Raw genomic sequence first — 15,710 nt, forward strand, 5'->3', positions numbered from 1 at the left:
TCAGGGCATCTGGTGGCTCAGTTGGTTAAGCAATCAGCTCTTGAATCTCAGCCCAAGTCCTGATCTCAGTGTCCTGGGATGGAGCCCCAAGTCAGGCTCTGTGCTCATCATGGGGAGTCTGCTTCATGGATGCTCTGTCTTTCTTCTGCCCCCCTTCCCCCTCATTGCTCATGTTCTCTATTTCTCTCTCTAAAATAAATAAATAAATAAAAATTTTAAAAAACAATCAGGAGAGAGTCCAAGAAGACAGATGAAAGGGACCTTAGTTTCACTGCTCCCAGGAATTCAGCTAGAGAGTCCTAAATCATCCTGAACTCCTGCAAACTCAATCACGGATCTAAGAAAAGAATAGCTGCAACTCTACAAATAGAAAAGTGACCACTTTTTACAAAACAGGAGGCTGGAGATGTGAATCTGGGGCAATATATCAGAAGATAAACCCTGGGAGGAGGGAGACTCCATAAGCTGGCTACCAGAAAGTGCTAGAGCAGTGGAGCACAAAATCTGAACTTTAGAAGTCTGCTGGAGATTAGAAGGCCGCCTTTTTACCTCTCATCCTCTACAAGGGTGAGGTAAGACCTCAGGGAACAAAAGCCACAGGGAGCAATTGGGAGCTGGTTACTTAGCCTGGCCCCCTGGCAAGGGAGCTGCAATACCCCCCCACCCCCCAGGGCAGACACTTGAGTATGAACACAACAGGCCCCTCCCCCAAGAACAACAGCAAGAACATCCAGCCAAGACTTTGTTTACTGAACACTGAGAACTGCAACACCCAGCGCTGAGGGAATATAAGACCTAGAATTCATGGGTTTTATCCCATTATTCTTTGTCTTTCCATTTTCTTTTTTTCTTTCTTTCTTAAGATTTTATTTATTTATTGAGACACAGAGAGAGAGAGAGAAGAGAGAGAGAGAGGCAGAGACACAGGCAGAGGGAGAAGCAGGCTCCATGCAGGGAACCCCACGTGGGACTCGATTCCGGATAACCAGGATCACACCCCGCTAAACCTCTGCGCCACCGGGGCTGCCCTATTTTCTATTTCCTTTTTCCATATCTTATTTTATCAGTCTTTTTATAAAATCTTTTTTAATATTCATGTTTACAGTTATTGTCATTATATTTGCCTTTTATTTTTGTATATATCTAATTTTTATTTCTCTTACAATTTCAGATGCAGTTCTTCTAACGCACCAAATACACCCAGAATCTAGTATATAGATTTATTCTGTTCTGTTCTCTGTCACCTGTCTGATCATATTTGCTATGATTTTCTTCATTCTTTTTGGTTCTTTTCTGTTTATTAAAGTCTTTTTTAATTTTATCTTTGTCTTTAATTTTATTGTGTGTGTGTGTGTGTGTGTGTGTGTGTGTGTGTGTTTCTTTCTTTACAATTTTGAGATGTAGTTTCTTCTAACAAACCAACCAAAATACATTCAGGATATAGTGTATTGCTCTGTTCTGTTCACCTGTCTGGTTTATATTCCTTCTCTTTATTTTTTTTTTTTGTCTTTTAATGTTCATTTTTATACCGTTACATTTCTATCTTTTCATTGTATTTTTTGTACATGATCAGTTTTTCTTGGTCACAATTTTGGGATCTCGTTTCTAACAAACAGACTAAAAATTCACACAAGCTCCTGGTACTGCTCTATTCTGTTCACCTGTCTGATTATATTCCTTTTTTGTTTGCTTGTTTGTTTTTTGTTGTCTCAAGACTCTTCTTATTGTTTAGTGTATATTTCTCTGGGGTCCTTGTTGCCATTTAGTATTTTGTTCTATTCATCAATTCTTCTCAGGAGAAAATGACAAGATGGAAAACTCACTTCCAAAAAGAGAACAAGAGGCAGTACTGGCTGCTAGGGACCTAATCAGTATGTACATAAGTAATATGTCAGAACTAGAATTCAGAATAATAATTATAAAGATACTAGCTGGGCTTCAAAAAGAGCATAGAAGACTACAGAATCCCTTTCTGAGAAATAAAAGAACAAAAATCTAAATAAGTCAGAATCAAAAGATGATTAATGAAATGCAATAAAAAACGGAGGCTCTAACTGCTAGGATAAATGAAGTACAAGAGGAAATTAGTGATATAGAAGGCAGAATGATGGAGAATAAAGTTGAGAAAAAGAGAGAAAAACAAAACTGGATCACCAAAGGAGAATTCAAGAGATAAATGGTACCATAAAGGGAAACAATATATTAGAATATGGGATCCCAGAAAAAAGGAAGAGAGGGGTTGCAGAAGGTATATTGAGCAAATTCTACATAGAACTTCCCTAATTGGGGAAGGAAAGAGGCATCCAAGTCCACCAGGCACAGAGAACCCCTTCAAAATTTATAAAGATCCATCACACCCCAACATATCATTGTGAAACTTGCAAATCTCAGAGACAAAGAGAAAATCTTGAATGCAGCTCAAGAGAAGTCCATATCCTGCAAGGTAGAAACATTAGGCTGGCAGCAGACCTAACCACAGCGACCTGGCAGGCCAGAAAGGGCTGGGACGATATATTCAGGGTGATAAATGAAAAAAATATGCAGCTAAGCATACTTTATCCAGCTTAGGATGTCATTCTAATAGAAAGAGAGATAAAAAGCTTCCAGAATAAATAGAACTAAAAGAATTTGGATCACCAAAATAGCCCCTAACAAGAAATATTAAAAGGGAACATTTAGCAAAGTGAGAGCAAAAAGTAACACACAGCAGAAAGGAACAGAGGACAATCTACAGAAACAGTGACTTTACAGGTAATACAATGTCACTAAACCCATATCTTTCAATAATCACTCTGAATGTAATGGGCTAGATGCCCCAATCAAGACACAGGGTATCATATTGAAGAAAAAACCAATAGCCATTTATATGCTGTCTGCTAGGGACTCACTATAGACCCAAGACACCTCCAGATTTAAAATGAGGGTGTGGAAAATATTTATCATGCTAATGGATGTCAAAAGAAAGCTGGTGTGGCAAGCCTTACATCAGACTAATTAGATTTTAAACTAAAGACACTAATAAGAGATGAGGAAGATACTATGTCATAATTAAAGAGTCTATCCAACAATTGACTGAGACAGAGGACTAACACTTCCTAACACATTTCAAGACTTCTGTAAGCTAGAGTAATCAAGTGTTTCATAAACAGATGTTGTGAAACAGATTAGAAAGTCCAGAATAAATCCATAGATATATGGACAACTGATCTTTTATGGAGATGCAAAGGCCATTCAGTACAGAAAACAATAGCCTTTTCAACAATCAATATCTATCAGCCAGAAAGCAAGAAAAAACATCACCTCTGTGGTCTTCCTCCCAAAATAGCTGAAGTCTGGTTTCATCATGATTTTTTTTTTTTTAAAAAAAGAACAAATTGAAATCAAGGGGCATTCTACAAATTCCCAAACAATATTTCCCAGAACTGCCAATATCATCGAAATCAAGGAAAGCCTGAGAAACCATCACAATTTAGAGGAGACACTATAATATGATATTCTGGATGGGAACCAGGAAATGAAAAAGGACATTAAGTAAAAATAAATGAAATCTGAGTAAAATATAGACTTTGATCATATCAATATTTGTTCATTAGTAGTGACAAAGGCACTGTAGTAAAATAAGCTGTTAACAATAGGGGAAGGTAGGTACAGAGTATCGGGAATATTTTCACTGCATTTTGCAACATTTCTGTAAATCTAAGTTTATTCTAAAATTAAAATTTTACTTTTAAAAAAGGAGAATCCAGGGCAACTAGATGGCTCACTTAGGTAAGCATCCAACTCTTGGTTTCTGCTCAGATCATGATGGTGGTGAGATGGAGTCCCAAGTCAGGCTCCATGCTCTGCAGGGAATCTCCTTGAGATCCTCTCCCCTTTGCTTGTCCCTCCCCCTCTGCTTTCTCTCCACACTCCACCTTTATCTCTAAATAAAGAAATAAAATCCTTAAAAAGAAAATCAATCCAATGGGTGGGAAAATTTGGCTCAGGACAAGAAAGAAGGAAAGAAAGAAAGAAGAAAGAAAGAAAGAAAGAAGAAAGAAAGAAAGAAGAATGAAAGAAAGAAGAAAGAAAAGAAAGTAGGGAAAGAAAGAAAGAAAGAAAGAAAGAAGAAGAAAGAAAGAAAGAAAGAAAGAAAGAAAGAAGAAAGAAAGAAGAAGAAGAAAGAAGAAGAAAAGAAAACAATAGAATAGAAAAGAATATAAGACAGAAAATCTACAGACTGGGAGAAATATTTGTACAGCATATACCTGATGAAGAACTTATGTACTGAATCTATAAGAACTCTTGAAATCTCATTAATAGGGAAACATTTTTTTTTTAAGATTTTATTTCTTATAGAGACAGAGAGAGAGGGGCAGAGGACACAGGCAGAGGGAGAAGCAGGCTCCATACAGGGAGCCCGACGCGGGACTAGATCCCGGGCCTCCAGGATCACACCCCAGGCTGCAGGCGGCGCTAAACTGCCGCGCCACAGCGGCTGCCCAACATTTTTTTTATATACACAAAGATTTGAACAGACATTTCACCACAAGACAATAGAGATGGGAAACAGGCACATGGAAAGGTGCTCCACATCATTGCTCAATAGAGACGTCAAGTTATAGCTACAATTTAATTTGCACACATCTTAGAATGGCTGAAATGTGAAAGAGAGACCACACCCATTGTTGGTGACTCTCTGGAAGGGCTGGGCACTCATTTGCTGCTGGTGAGACCCTACAGTGGATCAGCAGTTTCTTTTTTTATTTATTTATTTATTTATTTATTTATTTATTTATTTATTTATTTATTTATTTATTTATTTTGGATCAGCAGTTTCTTAGAAACCTACACCTGTCATACAGCCCAAGGCTTCCCATTCCTAGGTATTCACACCGGAGAAAAGAAAGTACACTTCCTGAGTGGCTGATACTTTTCATTTTCTGGTGAAGTTCTGACATCTTACAAAACCTTCTGACTGGGGAGACACCAACACACACACATGCTTCCCCAGCCCTGATTCTTAGAGATCCCAAGAAGCCCAGCCCACTGTAAGCCTTTGAGATGCAAACTACCAATCCAGAGCCATAGGAGACAATATTCCTCTGCCTTAATCATCCCAGGCCTAGGGACCAGGCAACCAGGGAAACACCCCTATAGCTTAGAACCCACCAGAGTTCTTCACACTAGCCAGTCCTAGGCCATTTGCCCTGCCCTGACTTGCCTTTCCATGAAAACACCAATGAAGTCAGTGACCCAGGCCCTGTCCTGGCTCCTGCTGCTTCTGCCTCCTGACCAACCCTGGTGCTTCCCCATGTAGCCCTGCGTGGCAGCCCCTTCTCTAGGACTTGTGAGTAATATAAACTTTGTTTCCCTGAGCCTCTCCTGTGTCTCCTCTTATGGCCGCACCTAAGGGACCATCATATAAAAGGACACAGAATGCTTCCATCCAAAAACCATTTGTATGGGATACGAATATTCAGAGCCACTTTATTTGAGCCACAGAAAACTGGGAACAGCACAAAGACTTATCAACATGTGACTGGATAAAGTGCGCGTTATCCACAAATACAATGCTTCTCTACAATAAATAGAAATGAACTACTTACTACACATGAAAACAACAAGGATGAATCTCAAAATAATTTTGCTAAGAAGCTATGTCAAACAAGAGAGTCCATATTGCATTAATTTCATGTATGCAAATTAAGAAAAGGCAATAAGTTCTACAGTGACATAAAGGACATCAGTGGTTGGTTGTCCAGGGAGGCGGGTGAGAAGGGGAGGCTTCAGGGAGGGATGGAGCTGGGAGAATTAAAATGGGCACAGGGGAGGGACACCTGAGTGGCTCAGCAGTTGGTCTGCCTTTGGCTCAGGACAAGAACCGGGAGTCCCGGGATCAAGTCCCACATCGGGCTCCCTGCATGGAGCCTGCTTCTCTGTTAGCCTGTGTCTATGCCTCTCTCTTTCTGTGTCTCTCCTGAATAAATACGTAAAATCTTAAAAAAAAAAAAAAAATGGGCACAAGGAAACTTTGCAGGTTGTTAGGGGTCAAATCGGTCCTCCCCAGAAACAGATGTACTGATGTCCTAAACCGAGGAATTAGAAGATGGTCTTATTTGGAAATGGGATCATGGCAGATACAATTCGTTAAGATGAGGTCATCCTGAGGTTGTAACCAGACTCCTCATGGCATATTCCTGGTGTCCCACTAAGAAGATGGCCATTGCCTACTGTCGTAAGCCACACAGTTGGTGGTACTTTGTCACGGTAGCCCCGGGATACTGATATGCTGATCATTCTCCTGATTGTCGTGATGATTTCGCTGGACTTACATATGTGCGAACACATTAAATCCTATATGTCAGATCTGTGCACTTTATCACATACCCTTTACGTCAATGACGTTGTTACACATTACTTAAATACGTATATCAATAGAAGTTCTTCTCTTTGATTCTAGTGTTCTGACCATTGGCGACCACTGGCCCACGCTGTATAAAGTTTGCACAAATGGGTTTTCAGCGGCTGGCACAAGGTCATAAATGATCAAAGAGAGTGGCTTTCAAACAATTTGGCCGAGGCCTTGTAGCGATAATTTACATATAACATGAATCAATACACACATATAGATCTACGTATCTGAACAAAACTCCACATGACAGCCTTTGTCTTCACAAACTCTGCTTTTTTCCACCCAATCCAATCCTACGCTATTGCTTGTCTTTTATTCTCTGGTCTCTCTCTAACTGTTTATTCCAACCCCCCTGTGATACATTTTATAACCCACTTTAATAGGACAGGACCTTCAGTTGGAAAGATCTTATTCATAGCTTGCATAACACAGACATTGCATAATAAGTGATACAGTGTTACAAAGGAAACTAACTGCAAGTTTTTCAGGTCAGGGTCTTGGTTTTTTTACTCATCCAAGCCAATAGAGGCAAAAATCCCAGAAATTTTAAAAAGAAACTATAGGCCTTGGAAGAGTTGGCCTTAAGCAATTCTTGCTTAAATCTATTACTGCATCTGTGGGTCTCTGGCTCAGGTGGGCCTCTGGGTGTGGTGTCATTCTGCATGGCAGGTGTCTTTAACAGATGTCATTCTGCATAACAGGTGCATGACAGGTGTCATTCTGCACGAAAGGGGCTGCATCCAGGTGGCCCTTCTGGAGCATCCCTCTGGGAGCAACCAGTGGAAGAGAACATCCACCCCAGGCCCAGAATCTGTAATTTGGGGTTGGTATGCAAGTCTACTAACCTGGTGTTCCTGATTCCATGAATTAAGAATCACACAGGGGTCTCTGCCTGTCCTTTCCCTAATAACACCAGTGAAGGGTCAGCTCTATTACTTATCAATAGGTTCTATGCAAAAAGCCCTGGGTACGACCATTTATCCAGCATTGTCCTCTAGATATACCATAGGAGTTACATACATCGTTTTTAAAAAATTTTGGTAGCCACATGTAAAACCAAAATAAACGCTATAATTAATTTTAATAGTTATTTTATGTAACCCAGTCTTTGCAATACGTGATCATTTCAACATGAAATCAAATAGAAATGAGATTTTCAGGTTCCTTTTTTCATACTAAGTCTTCCAAACTGGTCTATTTTACACTACAGTACATCTCAGGATGAGCCACATTCAAGTGCCCGTGGTCACAAGTACCTACCCAGTGGCTGCTGCCCTGGAGAAAGCACAGGCCCAGCCCTGGCAATTCATAGGACTCTTGAGAATAGCAGTGTAGGCATAACCTGGGGTTATGGTCGTGCTCAAGCCTGTGACCCTGAGATCAAAACCTGAGCTGACATCAATTGTCGGTACTTAAAACCTAAGCCAAAAAGGCACTCTTGTTAGGAGATTTTTGATTAATGATCTCATTTGATTACTGATTGATTAATAATCAATTAGTCATATTTTTAATGATTCAATCTCTTACTCATTACTGGCTGTTTAGATTTCATATTTCTTCATAATTCAGTCTTGGTAGGTTGCAAGTTCCTAGGAATTTATCAATTTCTTGTAGGTTGTTCAGTAGTGTTGGTATGAATGGTGAATAGGAGTTCCTATGGACTGTTGTATTTCTGTGCTATCCCTTGTGATATCTCCACTTTCATTTTTTATTTTGTTTCAATTGAGCCTTCTCTGTTTTGCTTCCTTAATCCAGCGAAAGGGGATCCCTGGGTGGCGCAGGGGTTTGGCGCCTGCCTTTGGCCCAGGGCGCGATCCTGGAGACCGGGATCGAATCCCACATCGGGCTCCCGGTGCATGGAGCCTGCTTCTCCCTCTGCCTGTGTCTCTGCCTCTCTCTCTCACTGTGTGCCTATCATAAATAAATAAATAATAAAAAATTAAAAAAAAATCCAGCTGAAAGTTTGTCAATTTATTATTTTTTAAAAAACCAACTTCAAGTTTCATAATCTTTACAATTGCCTCTGTAACCTCAATTTCCCCTATTTTCTGGTCTGATCATTTCCTTCTTTTTACAAATGTCGGTCTTGTTCTTTTTCTAGTTACTTGAGGGTATAAGTTAACTAGTTTATTAAGATATTTCTTTTCATAATGTGAGTGTGTATTGTATGAACTTCCCTCTTAGGACAACCCTTTGCTGCATCCATGTATTTAGGCAGGTTTGTCTTTCATCTCATTAGTCTCGCCTTTTAAAAAATATCTAGTTCCCTCCCTTTTCATGGAGAACTCCTGTTACTAGGATTTCTGTCCCATCAGAAGACGATCTCTAAAACAAAAACAAAACAAACAAAACAAAAAAAAAAAAAACAAAACACAGACTCTAATCCTGAAAATATATGTTCTAACACCACAATTCCCGTGACTGCCATTAAAAGCAAAAATTTTGGGAGTCAGCCTATCCTTTCCCAGCTGTACAACCCCACCCTCTGTGCCTGATTCTCATTCCCTCAAATGGGGCTTGCACTGTACCTCCCTCAGGGGGCTGTGAGATTAGTGAGTCAATCTGTAATCTGTGGATGCCCAGGACAGGTCCCACGGAGGGGCTTCCTCTGGCTGTCATCAGGCAGCTAGGTCCTATGTGATATGAACTAAGGGGCACCCTGGTGGTCAGAAAGTAACCCCTAAAATCTCTCAATGAGTGAAAGAATCAGCTCTGCACCGTGAACACAAGAGTATAGGAGGATAAAGGGGACAGAAAAAGAGGTGGAAAAATTTAAGGGGAAGGAACTGTTAGAAATATCAAACAATACGAAGGATTCACGTGACAAGCATTTGATGGCAGCAACTGACCAGCCAGTACTCAGAACAAAAAGGAAGCTCTAACATCCACATCCCCGGATACCCTGCAGAACACTTCCTCGCTTGCACTAGAATGGGACACCTATGGACAGGGACAATATTTATTTTGTTCTCTGCTATATGCCCAGTGTCTAGAATATGCTGAGCATACAGTAGGCTCTCCAAAATGTTTGCTGACTAATGAACAAGCCCTTGTTTTGCCTGTTTTATTCCTACACTTAATGAATTTTCTTTCCTTCTTTATTAACAGAGGCTCCCTGCCCAGTGTGGAGCCCATCATGGAGCTTGAAAATACAAGCCTGAGATGAAGACCTGAGCTGAAACCACAGGTTAGATGCTTAACGTACCGAGTCACCCAGGCACCTCTCCTACATTTCACCTGCCTGCTTCTTTCCAAGTTGTGAGAATGCACATATGAAATTAAAGAACCAGGTGCTCTATTTTGAGAAGAAATTTATCAATGACATTATGAGCATGTGATTGATCACTTCCCTTTAGGAAATTAAGATTTGAGAAGTTTAAGTGGAGTCAGAAGGTGGTGAGAGCCCTGGAGCAGCCTGGAGTCCCCTTCCAGCCCTGCCACCTGTCAGCCTGGGGCATGACCCATCTCCTGACTCTCAGGCTTCTCAACTGAGACCCAGAGATGGAAGATCACGTTTCTCCTGCCTGATATACCACATGACTGAGGGAGGTTAAAGAGGGTTATGGGTGTGGATACAGGGCTGTGCAAGTGAAAGGTGGTTCTTGGCGTGGCTAGAACAGACTCGCCCACAGCTAGTCATGCACACCTGAACTATCACACAAGGTCTTGCCATAACCTATGCCTGTTGGCTCAGGAGGCATGCTGGAACCTAGGAAAGCAGAAGAAGACCCAGTGATTCTGAATGAAAACCTAAGCCCATCCACACACTCAGCCATCTCCCCACCGCCAAACAAAAGCTCCACAAAGCCAACAAATGTCATGTCCACTGAGTGATTAGAAGCCGTGTAATTTAAGTCAAGACCACCTTCAGCAAATTAAACTTCCTCTAATGTTCCCCAGAGACTAGGGGCACGATGTGCCCTGAGAAGTCTCCAGCCTGCACAGGGAGGCAGTTGAGCAAGGTTAGGCTCGTGGGCTCCAACACAGAAGATCTGGGCTCAGATTCATTGTACACGAATGTTCACAGCAGCAGCACTCATCACAGCCATCAAGTAGAAACAACCAAAGGTCCAGCCACTGATAAATGGACAAGATGTGAGGTCTGAGCAATGGAATATTTAAGCCTTGAAATGTTCGTGTCACAAAATAGACGAACCTTGAAACCAAAGTGAAAGAAGCCTATTACAAAGGACCATACATTGGGTGATTCCATTTCTATGAAATGTCCAGCAGCAGCAAAGACATAGAGACAGAATTAGGTGAGTGGTTGCCAGGTGCTGGAGGGATGGAAGTGATGACCAACTGGCAGGGACTCTCCTCTGGGGGCAAGCAAATGGCCTGGAATTAGACAATTAATGGTTTCTCATCTCTGTGAAAATACTAACCACTGCTGAACTACATATTTTTTAAGGGCAACCTTTAAGATATATGAATTAATTCTTTTTTTATTTATTTATTTTTTATTGGTGTTCAATTTACTAACATACAGAATAACCCCCGGTGCCCGTCACCCATTCACTCCCACCCCCCGCCCTTCTCCCCTTCCACCACCCCTAGTTCGTTTCCCAGAGTTAGCAGTCTTTACGTTCTGTCTCCCTTTCTGATATTTCCCACACATTTCTTCTCCCTTCCCTTATATTCCCTTTCACTATTATTTTATTCCCCAAATGAATGAGAACATATAATGTTTGTCCTTCACCGACTGACTTACTTCACTCAGCATAATACCCTCCAGTTCCATCCACATTGAAGCAAATGGTGGGTATTTGTCATTTCTAATGGCTGAGGAATATTCCATTGTATACATAGACCACATCTTCTTTATCCATTCATCTTTCGTTGGACACCGAGGCTCCTTCCACAGTTTGGCTATCGTGGCCATTGCTGCTAGAAACATCGGGGTGCAGGTGTCCCGGCGTTTCATTGCATTTGTATCTTTGGGGTAAATCCCCAACAGTGCAATTGCTGGGTCGTAGGGCAGGTATATTTTTAACTGTTTGAGGAACCTCCACACAGTTATGAATTAATTCTTAATTAGAAATAATCTGTGCTTGGAATAGTACATGCACCACCCAATTGTAGCTATCACTGATTTTTTACTACATATCACCTGGGTAGAGGGTAGGTGGTAACCGGGTGGTACCAGGCACTTCTGCTAACACAGAGCAAACCTGGAAGGCTCAGCCTCAGAATTATGCAACTTGATCTCCTTGCCATCAAGAGAACCATAGCCTGTTCTTCCAAGAGCAGAAAACCATGCTAATTAGTTGACAGGTCTAATTACCCAGATTTCACAAAGAACATGATTTCACTTTCCCATTGGTGGCTGACAAGTCACTTATATACCAACCATCTGCTGAGAATGTGCTGGAGCGAGAACACAGGACTAGACTCTACGGACCAATAAGGATCCAGGATATATGGTATGTGTTTGCCTCTTCCACTCAACTTTGCTGTGAATCTAAACCTTCTTTAAAAAGGAAACAGATTAAGGAAAAAACAAAAAGATGGAGGCTCAACCCTGGCCTCCAGGAGAGCTCTTCCAGCAGAGAAGACAGATAGGCAAATGATGCCAGACAGGATGAGGGCAGCGCTGCTCTGCCAGCTGGCTTACTAACAACTGCCTCAGGAGCCTGGCAGCAGGATTTAGAGCTGCCTGCGGCCCCATTACCATACAACAGCCACAAACAGGTGCCTCTGAGCAGCCTTTACCTGGCTTCTACCAGCCTGGGTGTACCAGCAGCAATTCCAAGTTAATATGAGCTCAACTCAGGACATCACTGACACCCCTGGGCTGTGCTCAGACTCCCTCTGTTTCCAGGCCCAGGTACCTGACGGCCACTCTAAAGAAAGGTTAGCTCTTACTTCTTCCCACCTCTCCAAGGCTACTGTGTGCCCCAGTTCTGATCTAGCTTGAAGAGAGGCCAGGCTGGGCTGAGACTGAGTGTTCAAGGGGACATTGGCCTATGTCCAAGAGACCATAAAAGGGTAAGGCAGGCCTATCTGTAAGGTCAGACACTCCTTCCACTTTCCAGATAGGCTTCCCGTCCCAGCTCTGAATCATCTCATCTCTGGAGCCCTCCCAGATTTCCCTGGCCATGGGGTTCCATGTTCCCCTTTCTGTGCACATCCATGCACTGTATGGGCACTTCCACTTCCCGACTCTGTGCCCTGGACCAGAGCTCCTCTGGCCCTCCCAGCTGTAGCACAGACCTAGTTCCATTGTATCCTCAATGCAAGTCTGTCGGGAAAGGAAAATGTCAGTGTAGGATCATCACACTGCAACATCTCTTAGTAACATGCCTGATAGCTTCCCAACAAAGTCTATGGAAAGAAGTGTCTTCAGGAAGAAAGAAAAACCTTTTGTTGTCTGTCTTTGCAAAGCACTAGTGGAAGCCCTGCAGGGATGTGCAGGGGAGAGCAAGCCCAGGGATGTGACCCAGGAAATGTCCCATCCCTTTGGAAGTGAGGGACAAGTTCTATGCCTCTGCCCAGGGAAAAGCCAGGAGAATGGGATTCAGATGGCCCAAGACTGAGACCCCATCAGCCACAAGGGTTCAGGGACATGTGCAAATCCTAAAATAGGGGTGGGGGTCAGGAGCATTACAAAAGTAGCCCTTCCTGCATCCAATGCTCTTGTTATTGATGTGAAGATGGATGGATGATGACGTTGGAATTCCAAATACAGAAACAGAAAACAAGACCTTTGTGTCCAATCACAGTACTTTTCATAAAATTAAATGCACCACAAACCACGGGCCCATTGTGAATCAGGACTTTGGTTACCTCTCGAATGTTTTAAATTCAAATGTATTACTCTTTTAAGTAACTCTGTCTTGTACCAGTAGCACTCATTTATTAAAACTTCTCATGACCTGGTGATGCAATGGCTTTTTTTAGGGTGAGTAGTGTATTACCATATTTCTAAAACTTACCTTTTCTTACTAGATCCCTCTTCTTCCTCAATCATCTTATTACTGACCTTCCCCTAGGGGAACCCAGAGAACTTGTATCTCCAAAGGGATGGAAAAATCTGAACAACCTATTTTTGTATGGCTCATGAGCTAAGAATGGAGCTTACAATTTTTAAGAACTATAAACAAACAAAGCAATGAACAAAAAAGTTACAAGACAGAGATTGTATGTGACCCTGCAAAAGCTAAAATATTTGCCCTCTTGCCCTTTAAAAAAAAAAAAAAAACTTTGCCAATCTCTGGTGCAGCATCGTTAATTTACACAAACAACTAACATGTTCCCTCTTACAACACTTATATTCACTTTTAATGTAAGGATGATGGGAGTGCTTAATTATTCTCATACCCCTCCCCAAAATCCCGATACCTAATGGCATGCATTGTATAAGCCTGTACATCCTACAGGCCAACAGATGCCTTGGTTCTCATTTGCTTGCAGTTATGCTAAATAAACCCATCATTATCTTCTTAGGTTTCATACATGGGTGTGTGTACATAATCTGAGCACAATTTTCTCAGCTATGTGAAGACCTTGGTGCCTGCAATAGTCCAGACATGGTGAACAGACCCCCGTTACAAAATGCTATCCCAGCCAGAAGTGGTTCGAGCTCTGGGTAGTCTGAGTTATATAAGCAACATGTCCACAACACAGACTCACTGAGGGCATGATCCATTCCCAGCCACTCCTTAGTTCAAAGAGGAAAATCAGGCTCCCAGTGTATGAGAAGATAAGACTTTACAAAACGTAATTAGCCTTAAGATGCCTGATCAGTAGATAAAATGTATAATACATCCCAATAAAGTAATTAACTGAAACATGACCAGGTTCTTAATTTGGAATTGGATGCAATGCATTCCCTGGGAATCTTACTCTTCAACTTTTCAAGAGCTTATCAATCCCAATGACTGAACCCCAATCAAACTGCCTGGACCAACTATTTAACATTATTCAGGAACTATTGAAAAATTGTTCTGAACTAATTGTTCAGCAATGTTTAAGAGGTACATGCTCCAATAACACAAAATAAGAGGCATGAATATGGGGAGGAATTACTACTGGCAGATGATATTGTGTACATAACAATCTTGGAACTAAGGACAGAAATTAGGAATGTGGCTAGATAAAAGATAAATGTGCAAAAAACCAAAGCTATACATTAATTACTAATAATCAGTTCAAAATACCAATGAAAAATGCCCTGTTCACAACATTTCAAAAGTAATGACATGCCCAGGAAAAAATTTCAATTAAAAAAGTGAAAGATATATGAAGTAAAATGCTAACTTTTATCAAAGGACATAAGCAAGATCTGAATAAATAAAGAGAAATATTATACCCTAAATGGGAAAACTTCAAAGCAAAAAAGAATGCCAATCTGACTCAAATTAATAAAAGTATTTTACGTCATATAAACAGAACCCTAATATTTTATTTTTACTTTTGGAAATAGACAAAACATTTTTCAATTTTGTGAAGGAGGGTAAATTACAAAAGTCACCAAGAAAAATTAGAAAAATAGTGAGTATGACGCTTACCTTACTACATATTAAAACTTGCACTAACGCTACTACAATCAAAATATGATACTGGCACATGAGTAAATAAATAAATTGATGGAACAAAACTGAGAGTTCAAAGTACGTGCAAACATATGGAAATTTAAAATACAATAAAGATGCATTTCAATTACACACATAAAGAATGGATATTTTTATTACATGATATTGGGTCAATGACTAACCATTTAGAAAAGTAACAAAGTTAGATCATTATACCATGTAAATTCTTCACCGTAAAAAGTATAACTCTTAACAATGGAGGAATTAAAAATACTAAGAAATAGTATGGAAAGATATTTGTATATTTCTGGCTTGGAAAGATCCAGACAAGTTGAAACCCAGAAACCACCAGGAAAAATTAACAAGTTTGACTAACCAAAAATGAAAACCATATATGACAAAAGATGAAGAAGAGCCAATGAAAAAATATTTACACTTCATAAAAAGTGTAATAATAATAGTCCTTCTACTCAAAAGACTTAAAATCATTAGCCGTAAAAAAGACAAATGGCCCTAGAAAAACGATTAAAGGATGTGAATACATAATTCCCATAAGATGAAATTAAGTGGACAATCTTTGAAAATTGAAGCGGCTATATAGAATTTCTTTTTGCTAAAAGAATTTTAAAAATCTGAACATCTGAAGCTGGAGAGGGTATGGAAAAACTAGAGCTCTCATTTATTGTTGACCAAAGTATCAGATTGTTCAATGTTTTGAAAGCAATTTATCAAATTAATTAAAAGGTAATATGCGTGTACCATTTGGCCCAGCAACCCTACTC

The sequence above is a fragment of the Canis lupus genome, unplaced genomic scaffold, assembly GCF_011100685.1.
Source record: "Canis lupus familiaris isolate Mischka breed German Shepherd unplaced genomic scaffold, alternate assembly UU_Cfam_GSD_1.0 chrUn_S412H572, whole genome shotgun sequence".
Taxonomy (NCBI): domain Eukaryota; kingdom Metazoa; phylum Chordata; class Mammalia; order Carnivora; family Canidae; genus Canis; species Canis lupus.